Raw genomic sequence first — 26,210 nt, 5'->3', positions numbered from 1 at the left:
GCACAATATGTAATGCTGGACAGATATACAGCACGTTTAAGCCCTGAATACCACCTTGACAGAAATGTCAAGTATAATAATTTTGTGATTGACCTGCCCACTTCCCTATAAATACCCTTAAACTGCAGATTACGTGTTTAAAGTAAAAATATAATTCTTCTTGAAATATGCTCTAAAAAGTATAAAAGCTATGGTTGGCCCTCTATGTCCAGTCCTCCATCTGGGAAAGTATTACATTTTTTGAAGTTAATACAGTGCTCATTATCATATTTGAAACTTCCCAATGAGGATGTTCTCTTTAGAAATAATCACAGTTGAGCGGGAGACAATGCTGAAGCCACTCAATGGTGAGATCACACCTTTTCAGTGCATAGTAGAAATTAACTGCAAGAGTACCTTGTTTACCAGCCATGCTAGACATTTCATGCTTCAAAAATTTTTGAAGGGTCTGTCTGGGGCATTATCTAAATGGTAGCCCCTTTAAATACCTTCCAAGTACCTGGATACAAGTGCTGCATAGGACAAATTCAAGAGGCAAACTTGCATTGGAATATAGGAACCTAAGGAACAGAACTTTTCAAAGGAACTTAGGGCCAGATGTAGGTATTTTAGGGCATCTTAAAATACAAATTTGGTAATTTTACCGAATCTGTAATTTTACCAAATCGGTAAATTTACTGATTCGGTAAAATTACCGAATCTGTATTTTGAGATGTAGGTGGCACTGTAAACAGTGCTACAGGGCTTGAAGGATTCATTATTTACCACCAACTATTAGTTGGTGGTAAATAACGAATACCTGTGTATATGCAAATCTGTGCATTTACACCTGTGCCATGTGGCACACATACATGCCCTTAGGGCATGTATGTGTGCCACATGGCACACAAGCCCTAATCAGGGGTGCAACAGGGTGTCAAAGTGACACCCTGCCACCCTTGAATTATTCGGTATTTACCGAATCGGTAATTACCGATTCGGTAATAGTCATTCATTCCTATGGGCCCATAGGAATGAATGGCAATTACCGAATCGGTAAATACCGATTCGGTAATTACCGAATCTTACCTATTCGGTAAAAAATACTGAATATTTACCTACATCAGATTTACCGATTCTAAAATACCGAATTGGTAAGATTCTGTATTTTAGAATCGGTAAAAATGATTTACCTACATCTAGCCCTTACTTTCATATTTATTTAATGAGGACCAAGTATTAAAGAACTTATATTCTAAACTATAGGTTAGAGTCAATGGTATTTTAGTTATATAGATTTCTAATAAAAATGTCAAATGTCTCCCACTCCGCGAGTTATAAAATGTACTTGATGTATCTCCATGGGCGTAGTCTTACTCTCAAATTGACTAAAATGACTTTTGTTACTCAAATAATAGGAAAAGATTCTACCAAGATGTAGGTATGATTGTACTATCTCAAAGTTATGCTGTCCGAAAGCCCAACCATACACTTTGCATTTTTTCCTTCCTCTAAAAGGCAAAATGTAACCTTGTTCCCACAGTTTAGGGCTACAATTCGCCAAAGGCGTCAGGAATTTTTTACCAGTCCTGCTAGATTTAAGTCAGTGCAGGTTGGGTCGACCTGGTTTTTCTTTTTTATTATAAAATTTCTTATGTGTCTCTTCCTTAATTTCTTTATGTGTTTAATGACTAGGAGAATACTGTAAACCCTGTTTAAGAATATGTGTATTCATTTCAGGTTACTATATTGATTCTTGAGTGTCATTCTGGTTCTTCTTCCCTCTTAGTGCTTTTTCATTGAGTTCCATTATCTTTACAATTATTTTAGTGCAGAACTCGAACTCAATAATTAATTTATCAGTAGCATTGATTGACAGATCTATACATTTCATTATCAATCCATATAATACACCTATTTTAAAAGGATTCCAAGGTAGTCCGCCCATTAGATGATTGAATATCAACCTCACAATTGCTAATATCTAAAGACCAATTTGAGGTTGTTTGAAGTGGAAGATCTAAAATAACTTGAAGAACTGAATGGTTGATGTAAATTGAATCAAAATGCATAATTCTGAGAACATTGTTAATGACTGATAGGTGGCAAACAAATAGTCAATTATTGATGTTCCATAATAGCCTTTTCCAGTTGAGAGAGTGGGTATATTAGATTCATTATGAACATTAATCACCACAATACCCATTCTGGCACTAGAGGGCAGAATGTTTTAACAAATAAAATAAAGTCCTCTCGAAGCTCGATTTAAATCCCCTCGAGCTCCGAGAGGCCTTTGTAAAAAGAATTGGAATGTTGCTCTGCGGCCCTTTACCAGCCTGTAGAAGCATTTGGAGCACTCCACGTCTACAATGGAGCTCCCAACATTCCAATGTTCTAATACGCTGTAGAACATCACTAGAATGGAGAACAATCTCATACTTCCAGTTATAAATCGTTAATATGTCTATTGCTAATGATCCTTTTGCACAACCCTTTTTGGAACTGTTGGCTGGGCACTTATTACATAGTGGTTTTCTACTACAAAATAATTTTCAGTTTCCAGTAAACGTATAATGGAAATCTTTAGATTCATTAAAAATGTAAGTGTATTGAAATTAGGTCCTTCTGAGTTCCCAGAAAGGATCTGAAGTTTTTGGTTAATTTAGAGGTCTACTTTCCATGCATATTTTGTTTTAGTTGAACCCTTTTGCCAACGAGGACCAGCATTCTTCTTTATATAATGTGGATGTAGTGGGTTATGGCAAGATGTTAAAAATTATTTTCTAATTGAGATTCATTTTGGATTGATGTTAGATTGAAACCTTTTTTACTGACGAAATCACAGTTCAAGGCAAATTCAATATGGCACATAATTAATTTAATATTGATAGAAGACAGTAATAATTATTGAGGATGTATATGGGTGAGACTGAGTACTGTAGATCTGTAAAACGACAGTTATCAACAGAAAAACATTGTCAAACTCAATAAGTGGAGAAATGAAAGAGTCCAGACTTATTGGATGTGACAAGTGAAAATCTGTATCTGTGACATGTGAAATCTGATGCTTTAAATCCCATCGATCAACGGAAGGACCTTTCACATAACGCCGCTGCCACTTTCTTGCAGCTCAGACCCTCCCATCATCATGGAAACCCTCACCACACCCACCTCACCGACACAGCTACCCCGGAACTACTATACTAACTTTTTTTCAATGCGGGATCACTCTACAAACACACCACCAACATCTGGGACACCATCACTACCCTCACCCTGAAGTAATCTTCATTAGAGAGACCTCTTCAACCCCGCATTCTTGCATGACATCGCTATCGCCACTGCGACACCCTTCGGCTGCAAGATGATATAACAGGATCGCACCAACAAGAACGGAAGTGGCATCACAGTCACCCACAAAGAAACCATCTGCTGCACCACCACCAAACACAACACTGCACTAATCATGGAACACCTCAACTTCCAACTTCAATTTGATGGCACAACTACCATCAGAGGCACCCTCGTATACAGACTTTAAGTACCATGCCCCGGTTCCTGCAACACCATCCCTGATTTCATTGCCCCGAATTGCCATTGACTCTTAGCACTACATCCTCCTCCGTGACCTCAACTTCCACCTCGATGACCCCAAAGACGGGAACAATGGCAACCTCCTGGAAAGCATGAGCAATATCAGCCTCACTCAACTGGTCACCAACCTCAGACAGAGCTCAGGACACAAGCTTGACCCGATCTTTACGTCCAGTGACAGAGTAAAGTCCAATCCTGTCACCAAACTCACCTGGACCGACAATGTCATTGTTCACTTCACAATCACAGGATCCCCAAGCACCACAACCAAGCCTCCCAGCTCCTCCCACCACAGCTGGAAAAAAGTGACAGAGTCCAAATGGATGAACACCTTTAACACCATCCACCCCTACTTCGCAACCAACCTTGAACAGGCCATCAAGAATCTTTCCAGCTGGATCACAAGCTGTGCTGACAGAGTCACCCCTATCAAGCCCACCAAGACCAGCAGATCCACCATACAAGCCAGCTGGTATACACCAGAACTCAACTCAGGACAATGAAATGCAACTGCAAACAGCTATACAACTCAGCGACATCTTGAAAGACTACTTCCCCAACAAGATATCCACCATCTACAGAAACTACAAACTCTAACCCACCAACTTCTATAACCTTCTCACACCAATGGGCACCACTCACAACCACCCACTTACAGGAACAACTCATCACACAGAGACCACAGCCATCATGAACTCAATTCACACTGGAGCACCCATGGACCTTTGCCCCCATCACTTCTTCAACCTTGAATGCAAGGAAATCAGCTGCAAACTCACCTCCATTCTCAATGCATCAATCACCACAGCCACCTTCCTGGCGGATAGAAACATGCAGAGGTCAGACCCCTCCTCGAGAAATTCTCCACCAACCCCAGTGACCTCAAGAACTACTAGCCCATCTCTCTGCTCCCCTTCCCCACCAATGTCCTCAAGAAAGACATCAACCAGCAACTTACTGAACACCTGGAGAGAAACAACCTGCTGGACAAATTCAAATCTGGTTTCCATACCAACCACAGCACAGAAACCGTCCTGAACGCTACCACTGACAACATCAGCACCCTCCTTGACTCAGGACAAACAGCAGCCCTGATCCTCCTCGACCTCTCAGCAGCATTCGGCACTGTATCCCACCACACCCTCATCAAGAGACTCCACCACATCGGGATCCAGGTAGACACCCTCAGAAGGATCACATCCTTCCTCACAGGACAAGTCCAGAGAATCCACCAGCCACCCTTCACCTTGGAACCCAAGATCACCACATGCGGTGCCACTAAAGGTTTATATCTCAGCCCTACCCTGTTCAACCTCTACATGATGCCTCTGGCCATCATCATCAGAACCCATGGCCTAAACATCATATCCTATGCAGATGATACCAAACTCATCCTCTTGCTCTCAGAAGTCCCCTCTACCTCTAGTACAAACTTCTTCAACCGCATGACGGGTGTCTCTGACTGGATGAAGACCACCTGTCTGAAGCTCAACACGTACAAGATGGAAGTGCAGATTTTTGGGAAGGACACCTCCCGTGAAACGACCCATGGGGTCCTCAGAAGTTGGATCCACACCAACAGACCACACCCAGGTGGCATCGACCTGGACAGAAAATTTACCATGAAATGTCAGATCAAAGCAGGCTAGCCCACCTGATTTCACACCTTTTGTATGCTCTGAAAGATCTTTAGATGGCTCCCAGTCAACACCAGGAAAACCATCACTCAAGCCCTAGTCACCACCAGGCTTGACTAAGGCAATGCGGTCTATGCTTGTCTCACTACCCAACTCCTGAAGAGATTCCAGATGATAAAGAACTCTGCTGCCAGACTTATCCTCGACCTCCCCAAACGGACCCATATCACCCCAACTCAGGAACCTCCATTGGCAGCCCCATCCAGAAAAGATGCCAATTCAAGATGCGGATACGTGCCTAAAAGGCCCTGCACAACCAAGGAACAGCATAGATCAACCACAGCCTGAACTTTCACTAACCCACCAGACACCTGCAATCCACCTTCCACGCCCTCACAAACATTGCCCGCATCTGCCGAAGTTACAGTGGAGGATGCTACTTTTCCTAATATGCCACCAAGTCCTGGAATGACCGTCCCTTCCACCCCCGAACATCACCTTCTCTCTCGGAATTCAGAAAGGGACTCAAGACCTGGCTGTTGACTGATCCCTGCAAGAACCTAGCCCCTGGATACCCTCACGGTTGGTTAGCCAGACTTTACACATCCCAACTGATTGACTGATCAATTTAATGAACAGCATTCATCAAATGAGTTCTGGCCTGCTGGCCTGAACTTGCAAGTATTTATTTCCTACAATAAGTGAACAATGACTCTGAAATACAACAGCCAATGGATTATGCTCTTTATCCTCAGAGAAGGGTATTACAGCCCTTTTGAGGCTTGGTTGGTACAAGAGGATTACTTGAGTCTATAAATACCATCATATTGGAGAGCTCAGATACTTGCTGTTCCAGAATCAACATAAAACGTCATGAACATATTTTGTTATTCTGTATTTCGTTCATTTTCCTTTCTTCTTTTGGATATTTACTTGTTCTTTTCCTTTATGTTTTCTTTTCTACTATAGGGAAGGTTCAGGTAAGGTTTGTGGCATACCTCAAACTTCTTTATTAAAGATAGGAAAACGCTGAAAGGGAAAATTAGGTTCTATAAAGCAAAGTTTATTTGTTTTAAATTGATCTTCTGTAAATAAACTTCACAATTAGCATTCTTCTATTCCTTATTTTTCCTCATTGCTGGATTCCTAGTCTGAATACTCCTTTTATTCACCTTTTTCATATATTAATTCATTAAACCTATCTTCTGTTTTGGGGTCAGCATAAGCTTGAACATAAGGTTCTATAGGCTTTCTTAAAAAATTAGGCCAGTTAGCAATCGTAACTGATATTGTAGATAGGACTTCAAATATGTGATCTGAGCTAAGTGTCATTTGCTCCAAGAGATTTAAAAGGGAGTACAGTATTTTCAGTAATATCTGTTGATCCTCTGATAACTGAAGATAGTTCCCTGGGAGATTAGAAGAAACATTCAAGGGGAAGTCCAGAGTAATACATACTTCTTCTTTAGGGGGTTGAATATCACTCGGAGTACTGTTGTAGAGCCCTAATGTTTCTCTTGTTTCTAATAGGCACTAGAAATGTTGGGAGATTTAACTTAACATCCCAAAAAATAAATTACATTGAAATTGGAGACAGCATAGCAAGCTGACTAGCATGCATAGGCATCTCACGTGGGGCCACATGTATGAAACAATTTTGCATTAGAAAACAGTGCGAATCACACAATTCAGCTGTCTGCGAATGCAAAATTGCCTTTCATGAGGTATGAAAGGCTTTGCATTCGCATATTTAGGTAATCTCAATTTTTTGTGATTACTAAAATTGCAAATGTAAATAGGGATTCACAATTTGCGATTGTGTAAGAACATGTATGAAGCATTTTCCAAATGCAAACTGTGTCTGTATGAAAAATACAATTACCATTGACTGCAAGTCGATGGTAACAATGTGAAAACTTTGAAATATGCACAAAACTCAATTTTTCAAAGTGCTATGTAGCGCACACCTGTCCCTAGGGCAAGTGTGCGCTTTACATGTGCACATTGTTTTCTTTTTGGGGGAGGTGCATCAGGGGGGCCTTAGGCCCCTGGGCACTCTTGGCTTTGCATTTGCTCATTTGCGATTACCAATTAGGTAATCACAAATTAGCGAATCTGGCCTTTCAGCCCATAGGTCTTGAGCTCAAATGTCCAAGGGCTCGATAATTCTCGCTTCGGTGCCTGACCTCATCATGGGTTCACACTCTGCAACTCTGGGCATTAAGCTTGCTTAATCTCCACAACGGCCCCCCTGCGGCAGGATGCCTGGCTTTCACCTTGGGGATGCCCTGTAGGGGGCTATCTCACAGGGAATGCAAAATTGCCTTTCATGAGGTATGAAAGGCTTTGCATTCGCATATTTAGGTAATCTCAATTTTTTGTGATTACTAAAATTGCAAATGTAAATAGGGATTCACAATTTGCGATTGTGTAAGAACATGTATGAAGCATTTTCCAAATGCAAACTGTGTCTGTATGAAAAATACAATTACCATTGACTGCAAGTCGATGGTAACAATGTGAAAACTTTGAAATATGCACAAAACTCAATTTTTCAAAGTGCTATGTAGCGCACACCTGTCCCTAGGGCAAGTGTGCGCTTTACATGTGCACATTGTTTTCTTTTTGGGGGAGGTGCATCAGGGGGGCCTTAGGCCCCTGGGCACTCTTGGCTTTGCATTTGCTCATTTGCGATTACCAATTAGGTAATCACAAATTAGCGAATCTGGCCTTTCAGCCCATAGGTCTTGAGCTCAAATGTCCAAGGGCTCGATAATTCTCGCTTCGGTGCCTGACCTAATCATGGGTTCACACTCTGCAACTCTGGGCATTAAGCTTGCTTAATCTCCACAACGGCCCCCCTGCGGCGGGATGCCTGGCTTTCACCTTGGGGATGCCCTGTAGGGGGCTATCTCACAGGGAAAAGCCAGGACGGATTCCCAAGGCAAGGGCTATCTCACAGGGAAAAGCCAGGACGGATTCCCAAGGCAAGCGCGGAGATACCCCTTCGGGGGTCGATTCGGGCGCTATATAAGAAACATAATAATAATAATAATAATAATAATAGGAATAAATTGAGTAATATTACCTAATAGCGATTCGATAATTACCAAATTGCTATTAGGTAATATTAAGGAATTGCACAATGTTTGTGATTTCTCACATACATAGCATTTTGCAATTACCAAATAACGATTCAGTAAAAATCGCAATTTGGTAATCACAGAATACTATTTTGATACATGTGGCCCCAAGCGAGGAGTCAAAAGTGAAATTTCAATGTTTGTGTAGACACTATACAGCTTTATGGCAGATACCTGATGATCATCTAGGACAGTTGTCATTGTTTCCTTACGTTCATCAGGGTTGTAGTAGTAGAATCAGAATCAGAATTCCCTTCATTTGGCTGTAAAAAACCATAAAAGCATGCAAGATGTGCAAAATAGCAATAGAATGCATACAGATTATTTAAAACATGCAGCTAAAATACATAAAGTCATCAGGTTTAGGATATTAATGACAAACAATCGGAATAAAAACAGGCTGGGGTGAACAAAACCAAGATTAAGACAGAGTTGGATACTAATTAATCAAGCAAAATTATTCTAAAAATATCGACCTTTGGAGGGGACTGCGGCTTTGAGAAATAGAGTCACGTGTCCACACGTTTCATCACCTGCTAATGCCAGTAAAAAATGATATGCTTGCATACAAAGCAGTAGAAAAATGGTATGAAGAAATTTTTGGTATACATTTTATAATATTCACAAAAGACGAGAAAATGTACCATAGTTTGTATGTGTAAATAAGTACTAGGGCATTCTCTCGAGTCGAGCTGGAGTTAGTGTCCAGCCCGAAAACAAAGAAAATATTTCACCATACCAGCACAAAAGCTGAACAAAAAACCCCTTTCCTAGTTCTTATTTGTATTCTGCAGATAGTTGGTAGAAATGGCCCTGGGATGAAGATATAAATAATGCTTCACACTTGATTTTTGTCTTTCAGCCTTCGTCCTCTCTTCTTTAGCTCGCTCTAGCAACAACATTTGCATTTGCTGTCTGACGGGGCCTACCCGAGGCGTTCTATCTAAAAACATATCAGCCAATCCAATAGCTTTCAGAGATTTTGTGACGTATGCTAACCAGGGGATCAAAAAACTCTTATTACATGCCAAACAGTCTAAAACCATCTCTCTAGTTAATTTTGCTTCTTCTGAGCTCCAGAGAGCTAGCCACAAGAAATGAGGCCGGCTATAACTAAAATCACTCAGTAAGTATAATCCTAGTTTATTGGGGCAAATAAATCTAGGGGTGGTAGTAGCAGTGAGTGCACCCACTCTAACGTGGAAAGAACATAAGGATTGTGAGCCACCACAAATGGATTTTTTCCAGGACCCTTTTGTCAACCTAAGTGGTTGTCTGATTTTTAAGTAAAATAGTTCTACGGCACAATGTTTTAATAGTCATGGTTAAATGATCTATCAGTTCTTAAATAACAGGAGCTGTTTCTTATCCCCAATAACAACAAAAATGTATGTAAAAGCTTATAGGTCTTGCTGAGTTTCAAAAGAAAAAATACCAGCTAATGCCCAGTTTTATGAATCAGTAATTAAAATTAAAATATTTCTTTCCTTAAATACTCCGATACTCCCATAAGAGTCCACCATTTCCAAAAAGAAGCGCCAGCAATTACCACTTTCTTACTTTCTTTACTAAATGTCAGCTTCGCACACCACTACAAACTTGGGGGCAGATGTATCAAACGATTTTTTTGTCGCAAACGCTGTGATTCGGTAAAAAGCAGCGTTTGCGACAAAAAAATCGGAAAATGGAATGTATCATTTAAAACTCATCGCAATATTAAGGAATCCCAAATTTTGCGATTCCTTCATATTGCGTAAGCATTTAAGGAATCGCAAATTGCGATTCCTTAAATGCTATGTAAGAAGCTATTACGTTTTGAGAATTTACACTAAGAAATCGCAAATTACCACCAACTTGTAGTTGGTGGTAATTTGCGAATTCTTTTACAAATGAACTTTTTGGCATTTGTAAAGGTGCCATGTGGCGTTCATACAGGCCCTTAGGGCATGTATGTGCTCCATATGCGCACACATGTAAATTTCAGGGGTGCAGCAGGGTGTCCTTAAGACACCCTTGCCCCCTTGAAATTATTCTCAATTTGCGATTAGCAAATTGCGAATCGCAAATTGAGAATAATTTCCCATTCCTTCCTATGGGCCTCCTGGCCCATAGAAATGAATGGGAAATTATTCCTTAATTGCGATTAGCCATTTGCTAATCGCAATTAAGGAATTTTAGGAAATCGCTAAAAAATAGCACATTTTTATATACATACCATTTTGCAATTCTCAAATAGCGATTCTCAAAAAATCGCTATTTGAGAATCGCAAATAGGCATTTTGATACATCTGTCCCTAAGTCAATACCACAAGGACAGGCGATTGTTTTGCCCCTTTTGTTAGCAGTAGTTCCTCTGTGCCTTGACGATTCAAATTATCCAAAAGCACAGAAAATAGCAAACAGTTGTGTTAACAGCCAAGGAAAAGAGAAGGGAAAGGTAGTTTCCAAGGACCCCTATTAGTTAAAGGGATGCCCAGCTGCATGCTCACCTGTGCCGACTCCTCAATGCCGGCTAGCTCCCTGGTATTGGAGCATTGGGTACAGAGTGGCCTCATAATCCAAGTAGCCCTCTGAATGATCACTGGGGCTAACAAGAGGCTATGGATAATAGAGCTGCTCTGCTTGGATACACTTTGATCCTTTCAATTAGAGTTTTCCCAATCATAGACAAATAAAGCACCAAGTCTCACCGCCCACCACCATGGTCTGCTAAAGCAGAGGGTTAATAATGTAAGGACCTGGACATCAATACAATCACCACAGCACCCAACAGCAACTCTAGGTGCTCAGTCAAAATAGATCAGCAGAATCTACAGCAAAATTACAGGCTGGCATCAGGCGTCAAACATCAGACATAACAAACATAAAAAGCTCAATGATGAAACACTGGGTGCAAGCATTAGCACTGTGAGGGCATGAGAAAATGTTGGCGGAAGGAGCCAAAAACCATTCTACATCACCACAGCTACCTTGAGCCTTCAACCACCCCCACCAGCTGTCAGTAGAGCAGTCTGCCAGGAAAATGAACTTAAATTGTTGTCCTGGACTTAGGTGGTCACCTTATTTCAAGGTAACTTTTTCACTAATGTTGTACTCAGAAAAAGAGTAGCGTGTAACCAGTAGCATGAGAGCGAATAAGTGCAAGAAATGTGTTCTCACTAATGTTCACAAATATAGTAAAAGTGCTAGCTGTTGATAGTGAATGTGCTCACAATGAACCACCAGATCAACCCCATATCCTCATCACGACATTCAGATGGATCCCCACTGAATGCAAAAAGAAGGTCACCCATGCACACACCACCAGCAAACTCGACTATGGCAACGCACTCTACGCTGGTGTCAGCCAGAAACTCCTCAGGACACTACAGAACGTTTAAAACACCTCAGCCAGACTGGTCCTCAACATACCCTACACCTACAGCTACATCACCGAACACTTTTGAGAACTACACGGGCTCCCAGTCAACAAAATAATCACCTTCAAGCTCCTCACACATGCTTACAAAGCCCTCCAAGATGCAGGACCAGCATTCCCGAACCACTGCTTCTTATTCCACGTACCTGTCAGACACCTTCACTCCACCCAACTGGCCCTGACCACCGTCACACAAATCAACAGGACCAGAGCCGGAGGAAGATCCTTCTCCTACCTCGCCGCCAAGACCTGGAAGACCCTACCTCTCCACCTCAGGCAATCCCTGTGGCTAACCTAATTCAAGGTCTGGCTCTTTGACTGAACCCCTGTGCCAGACAGATCAGCAGCCCCCCCCCCCCCCCCCCTCTCACGCCCCTCAGTGCCTTGAGAACCTTACGGGTGAGTAGCTGTGCTATATAAACCCCTGAATGATTGATTGAATGGCGAATGGGGGATTTCTCACTTTTGCAGTTTGCTTTTTAAGTTTGCAAATAGCAATTCACATTTTCATAGCTTGCACAATGAAACTCAATTTGGCTTTGACCAAAAACCAGTGTTCATAGATTTTTGACTTGAGCAACTCTATGAAGGTATCATTTGGCTCAATACCAATTTATTGTTTTTCAACATTTTCCTAAAATAAACTTCATTTTTTTTACTTTATCCAAAATATTCCCAAGACTAGAGTTAGAATAATACTATATAAGCCTCCCAGAATACGTGAGGAAAGTTACACTTTCCCTAAATATTCTAAGACTGGAGTTAGAGTAGTAAATTTGACATCCGAGTGACACCCGCACCCACTGCTGACCTGCGGGTTCAACTCAAGGAAATATGAGCCAACTCAAGGCAAGCATTTTCACTGCAGCAGTTGGAGGTTTTTCAGGTAGCCTAACAATGCATACTAGAGGACTAATCAAATGTGTCAATTTAGCTGTCAAGTCAAGTCAAATGATCTTTATTCGGTTTAGCTGTCAGTTTATTTATTCTATGTATTTTTGTTGTTTTTTACTGGGACAAACAAGACGCCAGAGATGTAAGAGTGCCCTAGTGTAAGGTGTAGCAGCAAGTATCATCATAGAGGCAGTCCATAATGAGTTTACAAATAACCGATGATTAAAGTAATAATGCATCAAAACATATAGCGGGAAGTCTTTACAACAGTACAATTGAAGAATAACCAAGTACGTTCAAAGATGGAATTGTTTACGTACATTATCAACACAAATTAGATGAGGAGCTATAGTTCTACAGCTAAAGTCCTGGGTTTATCTTCAATACCTGTGCAAACAGAAGTCTACAGAATGATCAGAATTGCTAACTGTTTGATAAGTATTGCAGCCCCAATGATTTCCCCTGACAGCTTCCAGCATGTCGAACCGCAGAACTTTACTGGGTGGAACATGCACAGAAATGGGCAAAGCATGCAAAATTCAGCGCTTTAAATAATGACTTTGCACATTGTGCCTCGTTTCCAAATGAAAATCTTGGATTAGGAGCTATTTTCCATACCCAGTAAATACTACACCCTGGATTAATGGTATTTACCAGGTGCAGTAAGTAGCTCACCAAATTCCCACCCAATTGATATTGGCCCTTGGTCTTATGCTAGATTTCCCCACAGTTGAAATAGGTCTTATGCCAATTTTCAATGGCATTAGTAAGCATTGATTTGATACATTTATTTTTATATCTGCTCTTGTCTATGGCCAGCAGAATTGCCATTATTAGGATGGTGATTCTCCCCTGTTTTCTCTTTGCCAACATTCCCATCTCACTCCATGTACCCTTTTCAACATGCTCCACAGCACCATAACAAAATTGATATGGGTTGGTGGGTGACCCCGCTTGAGTTGGTGAACTCTCATAGTGCCATATGAGAAAGAAAGGCTAGAGGTGCCAACCTGGAGCTCTATTATCTAGAAGCACAAAATCCTTATGCAAGACACTGGTATCATCCTGACGCTAGACTGGCTTACTTGCGACCAGGGCATGACCACATTGGTAGCATACAATACCACACACTCCTCCCGGTGGGCCTCCTCAGAGACATACACTGAAGACCACTGCGACAACCTGCTGGGCTTCGAATTGACTAAGGGTCTGATTTTGAGTTTGGAGGTGCGGCGCCAGGAACGCCGCGCTGCCGCACTGCCAAAACCGTGGTCAGGCTGCCTGCCAGATTACAAGTATTTCTCGTGTCTGGTGGGATTTATCTTTTTACAATCCCACGGCGGTGCCTTAAAAATGGGCACTGCAATGGGAGTGCCAAAAACAATTCCTGCACGGAATGGACTTTAAAGTCTATGCCATGTATGAATGTGGGTGGATGCATACAGAGGGGCACATGGGGCACAGTTTCCAAGAAAAATGTGCGATTTGCAGCCGTGGCCTGTTCAGGTAAGAGCATTGTAGCCGGATTGGGGGGAATTTGACAGACGACCACGAGAGAAAATGTAATAAATATGTAATTTCCCCTCGTTGTCTGTCGAAATCCCCTCCCCCCCCCCACACCTGGCCCCACCGCTCTCACCTCCATAGGCCGCGCTGGCGGTTTCTTCGAAGAAGATCGATAAGACTTACACAATATTTCCAGCTCAATCCCAATAAGCTACCAATCACCCCAAAACTACTAAACGCAAACCGCTTACAAAATGGAAGGCAATGAATAAACATAATATGAGGAAATCGAAACTACCTTGAAAATATTTGAGAACTGGGCATTGTAAGATGTCAGACTCTGTCACTTGAATTTTGAAAGGGCCATCACGTGAATGTTAATATATGTTTCAAGACAAGCCAATATCTTAAAATAAGTAAGCATTCTGCAACATCTAATGTTGATCCCTACCTGGTACTAGGTGTTATTTGCGTGGTGGTGTTTTCCCCCTTTACTTTCTTGCACTTAACTTGCAACCATATTGGATACTCACCAAGATGATTTCAAAAGAGGCACACACAAGATCTAAAAGGCTCTTTATCTCTATGGTAAATCAGTGAGTTATCAGGAGCTTGCACTCATTATCATGATGTAAACGGTTCATATGACTGCCAAGGAGACCTAATATATCTGGATTTAAACGGCCAGAAGCCAGGTACTAGACAGGCTTGAGGAGGAGAGTGTTGATAAATGTAGGTGACCGAAATGATCCCATTACAGCATGTCTAGTCTTTTCTACAGGAACGAAAGGCACAATCTGTTCGAACTCTTAAAGTATAAAAGGAAAAGGAAGTCAATGATTAGTAAATTAAAAGTTCCAGTGGTAATCAAAATCTTTATCTTATATGCTAGTGAGGGTATATTTTACCTTCTTTCCTTTCCCTTGAACAAAGTAAAGTTGCTGGTGTTTTCTACGTTTAACAAAAATGATGTGATTAGAACGATCTTAATGAAACAATTATTGGAATGTAGCCCATTGACAAAACATTAAGTCACTGAGATGCATATACAAATTTTGGTGGATTGTTGTCCAACCCCGTTATTGCATTCCAAGTTCTTTAAATAAAGGGAGGGGGGGAATGCAGTTGGTGCCTACCTAGGGTTCAGTAGGGGTTTTGACTTGTGACTCTTGCTACCCCAGTCTGAGTCTCAACGTTGATAAATGTCTGTTTTTCTCCTCAACTAAGTCTTTGAGGTGCAGAAGGAGTTTCGTGGTGCTTGGGTGCCAACCCTGTATCCGCGTATGCAGTCACTTATTGCACAGCGTTGGTAGCGGTTCGAGTGTACTGAATCAAGGGAAGGGAGGAGTCTGAGGCTGAGACTTGCAGCAGCAACCTTGGTGTGTTTCTTCTTAGAATCCAGGTCCAACTTTGCTACCAGTCATGAAAGAATGTCACTGTCAATGTAAAGAGGAATAGTCAGGTATCAGACCAATCCAAGATGGCTGTTCAGCTGTGCAGTGCTCATGACAGATTTGCATTAAACACGGTGGTAGAACGTCCTGTACTTCTATAATGATTTGTTCCCAGTGCTTTCGAGTCTACCACAAGGAGACACTAATAGCGAGCTTTCCAGTGCTCAACTAAGCTCTGAAGTATGATTTATCTGCATGCAGATTTCTACCTTTCATTTTAGATACAAGTGAGGTTTTGTGATAACCAAAATTATATTTTTCGCAAAGACTAAATATCCTATAAGTCTTGACTTTGGGGGCAAATACCAGAATTGATTTTCCAGTTCCTGAAAACCTTTCCGAACTCCACTTACATTCAAGATCATTGACATATTTTGAGGGCTTTTCCTGCCAAAGCCTCCATTTTATAGAATTACCTGGTCACTACTTTCTCTGCACACATGTAGGCCAAGAATGGATGGAGGAATCAGCACATCTGTGACAGGTCCTAGCTTGATCACACCTGAGAAATGCAATCATTAAAGTGTTCCTGTTTGGCTGACACACTGTTTCCAGAAGATTTCTGATTCCTGAAAAACAGCAAAATCCTGTTCTTTGAACTAGCACTTCAGTGTTTCCTTGTTTCCAGAGCTACCACTAATTAGGTGCTTCCTTGTTTCTTGAACTTCTTCTATTTATGTAGTTACACTATTCCCAATTCCTGCCTTGCTTTCCCGCTTCATTAATTCCAGTTTCCAGAATGTTACCTTCTTATCTCTGATGACTTAGCTGCCAGTTTCCTTGTGTGATCTCTTTAACCGATATTTCCCCCTCTTTCCTGATAAACTGTATTACTTTCTCATTTCTTGTCTATTGTGGCTGTGAGTTTTAGTGCTCAACACTTGCTTTTACTTCCTTACATAATCCTGTGTGATTGCCGGAATGCGTGGACACAACCAACAACCTGTGGTGATGGTTCCCGCTATTGTGAGTATTGTCTTTATGTTACCTTTCATGACATAACCATAGGAATCAGATCCGAAAACCCTGTCTTTGAATGTATACCCTAGACGTATATAGTTTGAAGTCAGTACCAGGTGTTGTTGGTGAGGAGCTTCAGTCTTCCCACATGGAGATCCTCAGTTATTTAATCCCAGATTCCTCTCAGTAGTGATCTTATGATCTGTATATCTTGCAGACCCTGGGTGCTAATTATTCTGAATGTTGAATTGCCTCTTTGAGCCCCATTACTTTCTGAGCTTACATTTTCTTTTTTACCTGTGCAGAGCTTCACATTGTATCCCTTTTCCCGTTTGAGTCCCAGTATTTATTTATTTATTTATTTATTTATTGAACTTAAAGAGCGCACTATCACCTTACAGGCATCCTGGCGCTGAGGCTCCTATGAAGGTGGAAAAGAGGGTGTAGTATAAGAACTAGAGGCTAGACCTTAGGAAACAGCCAGGTTTTCACACATTTTCTGAATGGGAGAAGTTCCTCAATTTGTCTAATCTCCCAAGGTAGACTGTTCCAAAGTTTGGCCGCTGCTACTCCAAAAGATCTTCCCCCTGCCCTGACTTTCTTGAATCTAGGTACTCTCACCAGACAAGCCGATGAAGAGCGAAGCACTGTGGTTGGAGTGTACCAGGCAAATTTAGATTGCATTGATCTGGGGCCAGACCCATGAAGAGCTTTGAAAACAAGGCAGAGGGACTTAAATTGTACTCTCTGCCTAAGAGGGAGCCAATGGAGTTCGGCCAAAGCTGCTGATGATATTGGGTAGCTGTGTAGCCAATATTCACTTCACTCGCCTACCCTGCTGCCAGCCCTTCCCACACAGCTTCTCATCCTATTCCTTCAAACCCTTCTTATCCTGTTTACCATATATAAGGGCCTCAGACATTGAGAAAAATGGGCATCAACACAGTCATACGCGTGGTGGTGGGATCATCACCCCTTAACTTTGTTTTTTTGGCTCATTTTGTTTCCATTCTCCCTTGGGATTCCGAGCAACCTTTTTTCCCTGCCCCTCATCGGTGCTCTAGCAAGCCAAATAAAAGAAATTGGAACAACCATTATGTTCAGCACTGTGACAATTACCATTAGGTTTAGGAAGACTCTATTCTCTGTCCCGGGAGCTCCTCAAATATCATTGTCAATATGCCAGATCTTCACTTCCTCCACGCACTCACTGCTCAGGCCGCGCACGTATGGATAATCCACCTTGACGCATCCATGGGAAAATTCTAGGAGGTTGTTCCTGTGGGCTCTCTGTGTGAGGAGTCCTGTAGATTGAACTCTGATGGTCTCACAGATAGGTGCAGGGGGCCTGTTTCAAAATGACCCCCACAAACGTTAATGCTCTGAGATCATTTAAATAAATTCCATCTTCTGACATCTCTGAGAAAGAAGCCCACTGAAGTGTTGAAGTACTCCTTGGTCCTCTTTCCCTGGGCAGCTAAGAAGCAAATCTTTGTGATAAGCAATAGAGCATAGGAAACTGGGCGACATTGCAGATGCTGGTTTACGGGCACTAAGAAAGGCTTTGCTATTCTTCTGTGCCCCTGCTCTCCTACATTTGGAGAAGATACATTTATTCCACACCTACACTTTGCTGCTGGCTGCTGTTGTGCTTGGACAATGCTGCCCACACTGCAGCTCTGCACTATGTAGGCACCATCCATCATCTTGTGGAAGTTGAAACGTCAACTAGATTTGCAAGTGCCTGCTACATAGCACACAGGGTCCAACCACATCACTCCTCTAGACAAAGGAAACCCAATGAAAAATAAATGTGTACAACTAATCTTAGAATAAAGGTCTCTCACATTCTTAGCAGTGGCGAAAGAGGATCTTTGAAAGTGGTGAGGCGTAATACTTGCTCAGAATTTGGGCAAGCGAAGAAAATGAGCCGAACTTTTTCAAGAGGGCTTCGGTGGGATCTAATGTCAAGAATCACCTCAATCACACAAGCATCAATATTTTGCCACTGTTGTGACACACCAAGAATTGCTTCTAAAGCGCAAGCAGTAACATTTTCCATGGGTGCCCCTAACGCCAAGAATACCCTCCAATAATCCATCACAAGCATTTTGCCATGGGTGCCCTATATGCCAAGAACGACCATCAGTATGCTAGTGCACTTATTTTGCCATGGGTATCTCATAAGCCACAAATGACTTCTAGTATGCCAGGACCAATAGAAAACTCACAAGCTTAACACGCTCACATGCAATCATTTAAAGTGCTTACATTCACTCACTTTCGCTCATTCTCATTCACAGTCACTCACATTCATTCTCACTTTCTCACACTTATTCTCACTCACACTCACTTATTCTCACACATTCATTGTCACACACCGATTCTCACCCACTCACACAAATAACAGTTAGAACTAAAATCCCTGCATCCAAAAAATCGCCTCATCTGAAACCATCCGATTGGCCTAGAATCCTCAGCACATCATCCAGCCAGATGGAAAGAACACCTGGGTGCTGTGTTGGCAAACACCAAATTCATACTCCAGCAGCCGAAAGAAGAAGACAAAGGGGACATTTAGAGTTGGGCTGTAAAGGGGCATTAGCCAAAGATTGTGAGATGCCCAGTCCATCCAACTCTTGGTTCCCCTCCTTTATAGGTGGAGGAAGTCATGTGCTTTTGAGTCGCAGCAAGCTCTACTGTAGAAAACATCTAGGTCCATGCACTACTTTCACTATCATATACAGTGCAAGGCCCACCGCTACAGAACAGGCCTTCCAATGATACGCCACCTGCCATTTTGTCCTTTCTGGGACGGACATTCACTGCTCTGATCATGGGGCAGGAAAAAAATGAAAATGTTCCACAGCACTGGGAGAAAACTTCAAGCGTCAGCAATATTGCTTTTTTATTTTCCAAAAAGAAACTCGTACTTTGGGGGGTTTCCTTTGAAAAAAACATTTTTTTTTTAAAACCACCATGCCACTTTGCCTACATTGTGTTATTTTGCCGAAGGGTGCATGTTTGGCAACCAGCCAGTAGACCTATAAATGAGATCCATAGGGCCATATGTATCAAGCAAATTCTCATTCGCAAAGGCCGAAATTCGAAATATGTATAAAGCAAAATCTGGTGCAAAACAAGGAATCGCTAAATTTGCGATTCCTTATTTTGCAATTGCATTTAAGGAATCACACATTTTGCTACTCCTTAAATGCAATGTATGAAGCCAAAAAAATTTGCTAAATGTGTTTAAGGAATCGCAAATTACCACTACCTTCTAGTTGGTGGTAAGTTGTGAATTCCTTGAAAAAGGCACATTTTTGCATTTTTCAAAGTGCCATGTGATGCACATACATGTCCTTAGGGCATGTATTTGTATGTGCGCCACATGTGCATCCATGCATATTTCAGGGGTGCAACAGGGTGTCCTTTGGACTCCCCTGCACCCTTGAAATTATTCTCAATTTGCGATTCGCAATTTGCTATTCGCAAATTAAGAATAACTTCCCATTCATTCCTATGGGCCTCCTGGCCCATTGAAATGAATGGGAAAGTATTACTTAATTGCGATTCGCAATTTGCAAATCGCACTTAAGGAATTTTAAGAAATCTAAAAAAAAATGCGATTTTGTACATACATACCGATTTGAGATTCTCAAATAGCGATTTCTTAAAAATTGCTATTTGAGAATTGTAAATCAGGTTGATGATATATATAGCCCTATGTCTCTTAACCAGAATTATGACCAGAACACAATAGTCATAACACTTGGGTTAGCAATGGTAACTAGACTACCAAAAGTGATTTGCGGCCATACCAGTGGCAGAGACCTTTTCTATGTCGTTTTTCTACCATTTAATCCCTCCTCTCCCGGGGTCACGTGTTCGTACACGAGAGACGACCGCCGGGAACAAACAGAGGAGGGATTACACGGAGCGGGTAAGAGCGATTTTTCTGCTTCACTAGCGTTAACCCGTCTTTTGCGCAGTAATTTATGAGCATACTCGCTCCTAGCATATGGTCCTTATGGACGATTACCCTTACGATGCCTTGTCTTCACTTGACAGCGCACCGCCACAGAGGAGACAGACTCGTTTCCTCAAACCGACATTGTTCAGGAATCCCCTCCCGGCTTACCGCCTGACGACAAAACAGGTGTCAGGTAAGACAAACCGATCCCCAACAAATCCCTCTCCCTTGTAGTTTTATCCGCAACATTGCGTTTTGTACAAGATCGGCTGGGCTGGCTCTGTACAATATATCCACAGACAGAAATAGCTGCTTTTAAATAAATGCTTTAGCGCTATATAATGGTGACACATGATGTCCATATTTTTCCTTTTTCCTACATGTAGCGCTGTTACAATCTGTTAAAGACCACCAATGGGAGTGGACAACTCCATTCTCTTACCGCAAATAACCATCTACTCAACCAGTTTCATCTATATATGAACACAATAAAATCCTATTGGTAAGGAATAGTATTTTATGCTGGCCCCAACAATATTCAACCGGATACCCCTTTATTTCCTTTAGAAGCCTCCTCATGATTCTTTTTGCTTTTTGCTTTTCTTTCCTTTTTCTCACAATATAGCCTATAACTGAGCTTTGAAAGACCCAGACTTACTCCAACCACACTGTGGATTGGGAGTATAAGGTAATAAATATTATCCTTAGAACATCAGACTTTGCATGAACTTGTGCTCTCTGGATCTTTAGTCAGTTTATGCACCTTGCCACTGCCACGCTATGAGGTCACACAACACCTCCTCACTAATGTCTCAATATTAATAGAAGCAGTGCATCTCACGTTTTTACTCACCATCACGACGGACACCCTCATAATTTTAGGACCACTGTGTACGAGTGACTCATGACCACACCAAGGTCTTATGTTTTATCTCTCACTTACTCGTACACTTTAGCACTATAGACCGAGCACTTGACTGAATATGCAAGTACTATCACTTATTTGCACCCATCATGTGCGACACAAACGCACGTCAAACTGCATGTTGGCTACACTTTTGTCACCATATGCAGTACCTAACCTATGCATACCTAGACTAAAATTTGCCTACAATGTTTTGTATTATCAGCCCTGAAGAGTCGTGTTTGACTCACCCGTACACGACGAAACACGTGTCGGCGTTTGATATCATTCTTAAGTCTGGAGAAAAACCAACGTCTTGCTGTAATAAGAAATTTCACACCAAAGAACCTGCGTCTGCGTTTCCTTTTACTGTTGGTCATTGAACCCTGTTTTGTAATGCACAATTGTAGTTGCGAGAGCTTATATGTTGTACCAGTGGCAGAATGCGTGCTATAGAAATGATAATACATGACACGTCATAATGTAAAATAGGTAAAAGAAGGGCCTTCTTTTTGTGCTTCTTCTCAGAAAATTGCCACTTTGTAGGTTTTTAGGTCGAGCGACCTATCTCAATGCGCATGCGCATTGAGCGGGAGCGAAGATATATAGGGGCTTAAATAAGCTTTACCTAGACTGGCGATTGACTGGCGATTTGATGCTGTGCCCGTGCGCTTTTAGGTCAATGTGCAACGCATTGACATAAAATGCGCGTGCACATCATCAAATCGCCAGTCAATCGCCAGCAGCACTCCTCCCCTGCTGCTTCACACCCTCATGTCGCTCTCTCCACTCCGCCCCCTCCCCTGCCCGCCGTGTCGCATTTCTCATCCCCCCCTCCCCACAGCAATGCCCTCAGCCGGCCGTACTTTCACTTTGACGGCCGCAGGTCGTCTCTCGTGTTTCTCCTTGTTTCGCTCTGTCCCTCATACTTCTTTTGCTCCCTTCTAAATACTCCAACCATCTTCTAGTCACTTCAATCCCATCTTTCTCTTCCTCCATATCCCGCCACCCCAGTGCCCTTGTCTTTCACTTGGATAACTCGTTCTTTGAATCCTTTTCCACCTCCCTCGTGTCTCTCACTTGCTGCCCTCCTTCCCTTCCGTTCCAGTAACCTAAGACATAAACTGCAAGGTGCATATTTTGCCCTGAACAGTAGAGCGCATTAGTTTGAGTGTTGCTGCCCGCAAGCGGGCGGGAAGGGAAGTCTGCTCCATTTTTGGGGGTGAGATGACTCGTCTTGTCAAACTTTCGCTGACGAGCCACGCCGTGACCCGCCGGTTCACTAGTAAACAGGAACTCAGAGATGTAACTGACGTGCTGAGTGGGCAGGAAGCTTCAGCCGAGGCGGGGACTGGATGTACATACCGCTCGCTAAGGGGAAGTAGCTTGGACTCGGGGCTTCGTTTACATTTGGCGCTATGAAGTGGGCAATAACTGGTGCAAAATATGTTTTGCATTCATTTTAACACTAGGATACCCTAGGTTTTAAACTTTCATTTATCATCACCTATACGTTGGTGATACATTGGTGCGTAGATCGGGCACATTATCTATGCAAAAAATCCATTCTGACTCTTGTCCTAAAATTAGTAGCGTTAAATGCGGTGGTAAACATGTTTGCAAATGGAATTGTACGGCAATAGGCCTTTCCGCACAGTTTCGCGCACTTTGCTGAACGAGGACCTTCGCCGAGCTGCGTTACCCTTTGTTAGATGCTCTGCGTTCGAGTTCAGGGTGTACCATGGTGATCTGCAGCACAGGAAACAGGACAGCAACTCACTAGAACTGGCACGTTTTTCTTATAGCTACTGTTTTTATTTGTACATTATATTATAGTATAATTTTTATTTTTCTTATTACAAGATTTATTTGGTTTATCACAAACCATGGACAGCATTAGTATAAAACGCTTATAGTTAAACAGTCAGTTACATCCTCCGGATATTCAGTTCCTCCGGTCAGTAGGGCTAAGCCCAAAAACTTCTACCCCACCCCCAACCCTTCATGATCTCTTCATCTGTGTACATTATCCAAAACCATTGCATTGCATATACTGTGGGAGCATCTACTCCTTCCTAGCTATGTTGCGAGGGTTTGTTTTACCTTTAAATCAACCTACAAGCTAATACATCAAAAGTGGAAGGTTGACTCAGTCATTGAAGAAGGGTGTTAGTAACTTTTCGCTGTTTTCCAGGCTTGTAAATTTCAGTGGAGTAATATTTCTGGTTACATAAACATGCACTCGCATCATAAAAAGTATAGATATTTCTTAAGTAAGAAAAGCACACCTGAATATCATAAATAGTAGACCTGCCCCTCAAGATACAAAGAGCTACCCTCGGGTTGCACCAGCCCACTGGCATTATGGACAGCAGACCACCGAACTGTTCCTTGGGTTACCAAGACACTATAGGCCCCATCAGACATCAGCACAGTTCCTTATGTCCAATAAAGACAGCAGAACTGTCACCCAGGTTACTTAGACACTCTGGGCTCCCATCAGTTATCAGCCCAGCTCTTTAGGTCATAGACACTAAAGGCTTCCATCAGTTATCAGCGCAGGTCTTTAGGTCATAGACACTAAAGGCTTCCATTAGTTATCAGCGCAGCTCTTTAGGTCATAGACACTAAAGGCTTCCATCAGTTATCAGCGCAGCTCTTTAGGTCATAGACACTAAAGGCTCCCATCAGTTATCAGTGCAGCTCTTTAGGTCATAGATACTAAAGGCTTCCATCAGTTATCAGCGCAGTTCTTTAGGTCATAGACACTAAAGGCTTCCATCAGACATCAGCGCAGTTCTTTAGGTCATAGGCACTATAGGCTCCATCAGACATCAGCGCAGTTCTTTAGGTCATAGACACTAAAGGCTGCCATCAGACATCAGCGCAGTTCTGTAGGTCCAATAAAGACCGGAGAACTATCGCCCAGGTTACCAAGACACTATAGCTCTCATTAGATATCCGCACAGGTCTTTAGGCCATAGACACACCGCATCCACTGCATCCACCACCACATCCACCATCAACACCACATCCACCATCACATCCACCATCACATCCACCACCACATCCACCACCACATCCACCATCACCTCCACATCCACCATGACATCCACCGCCACATCCACCACCACATCCACCACCACCACATCCACCACCGCCACATCCACCACCACCACCACCACATCCACCACCACATCCACCACCACATCCACCACCACATACACCACCACATACACCACCACATACACCACTTCCACCGCATCCACCACCACCACATCCACCACCACCACCACATCCACCACCACCACCACATCCACCACCACATCCACCACCACATCCATCACCGCATCCACCACCACCACATCCACCACCACATCCACCACCACATCCACCACCTCATCCACCACCTCATCCACCACTGCATCCACCACCACCACCACCACATCCACCACACCCACCACCATCACTTCCACCACCACATCCACCACCACTTTCACCACATCCACAACCACCACATCCACCACCACCACATCCACCACATCACCACCACATCCACCACCTCCACCACCACCACCACATCCACCACCACCACAACATCGACCACCTCCACCACCACCACCACATCCACCACCACCATATCCTCCAGATCCACCACCACCACATCTACATGTGTGTGGCTCTGTGTGTGTGTAGGTGCAAATGCAATGTTCTTGGATTGTCGTCACAATAAAATACACTGAACATAATCTTCACAAAAGTTATTTACAAACGGTTAAGCTATTGCCATTATAAATTACAATAACTTTTATTTAAGTATTAATTATTTACAAAATTAAAAGCCATTGTTATTTGTAATATCAATACATCTAAGTCACGTGAATACAACACACATTGCATTACAAATGCTATAGGTGTCACATTTGCAAAAGTTAAAACTATTGACATTGTAACTGACAAAGTTATTAATTTTGCTACTTTCAAAACCAACACATAAATAAAAAAAGTGTCATTTACAATACCAATAGCTCAAACTTTCCTAATGCGAGACCTATTGCATTTCCAATGCTTGTTGAAGTAGCTTTCCAAGACCTAAATGTTCATTTTGCCATTAAAAGAAACAATGATATGGGAGGGGTTGGGTACATGAATTGGGGAATTAGGCAGAGACAAACCGGGAAAGAGGACTCAGGTAATATCATGAGAGAAGAGCATTCTACCTACGAATCCCTCATTTATTTAATAACTCCGTTGCCCTCCTGTAGCAGGTCAATAATGGCTATTAATTACACGTCGTGCTTATTATTCAACCTCAGCCTGGGTCTTTAATTAAGGTCAAACGAACAGAAGTCATTATTTCAAACACTAGTGTGAACTGACTCATAAATTATTTTTTAGTTTCTTCTTAAGATCTTCCATTTCCTAATCAAAAGGTAACAGCGTTAAATGCTAATTAAGATGGTTTGTTTCATTTAAAAAACACCCTCAAGCGAACTAGAGAGTGTAAGAGTTTTTTGCCCCGCCCTTTGATGACATGTGTGGGTGTGGCTGGGTTGTTCCCAAGCAACAATGGAAAACAAGCATTTACAATGCAACGGTCTCGCCTTCGGAAAAGTTTGAGCTATTGGCATTGTAAATGAAAAACTTTTTATTTATGTGTTGGTTTTAAAAACAGATAAATAAATGGCATTATCATTTTCAATCCCAATAGCTTAATCTCTCACAAATACGAGACCTATTGCATTTGC

General features: G+C 42.2%; 1 protein-coding gene across 1 annotated transcript in view; it reads right to left on the bottom strand.

The window, feature by feature from the left end:
* The window catches only part of LOC147677956 (solute carrier family 66 member 2-like), a 203,824-nt gene that overhangs the window by 27,897 nt on the left and 149,717 nt on the right, over window positions 1–26,210 (bottom strand). The window lies entirely within an intron of this gene.

The sequence above is a fragment of the Lissotriton vulgaris genome, chromosome 12, assembly GCF_964263255.1.
Source record: "Lissotriton vulgaris chromosome 12, aLisVul1.2, whole genome shotgun sequence".
NCBI classification, from domain to species: Eukaryota; Metazoa; Chordata; class Amphibia; order Caudata; family Salamandridae; genus Lissotriton; species Lissotriton vulgaris.
Note: the sequence above shows the minus strand (reverse complement) of the source record. Positions and strands in the feature narration are given on the sequence as shown.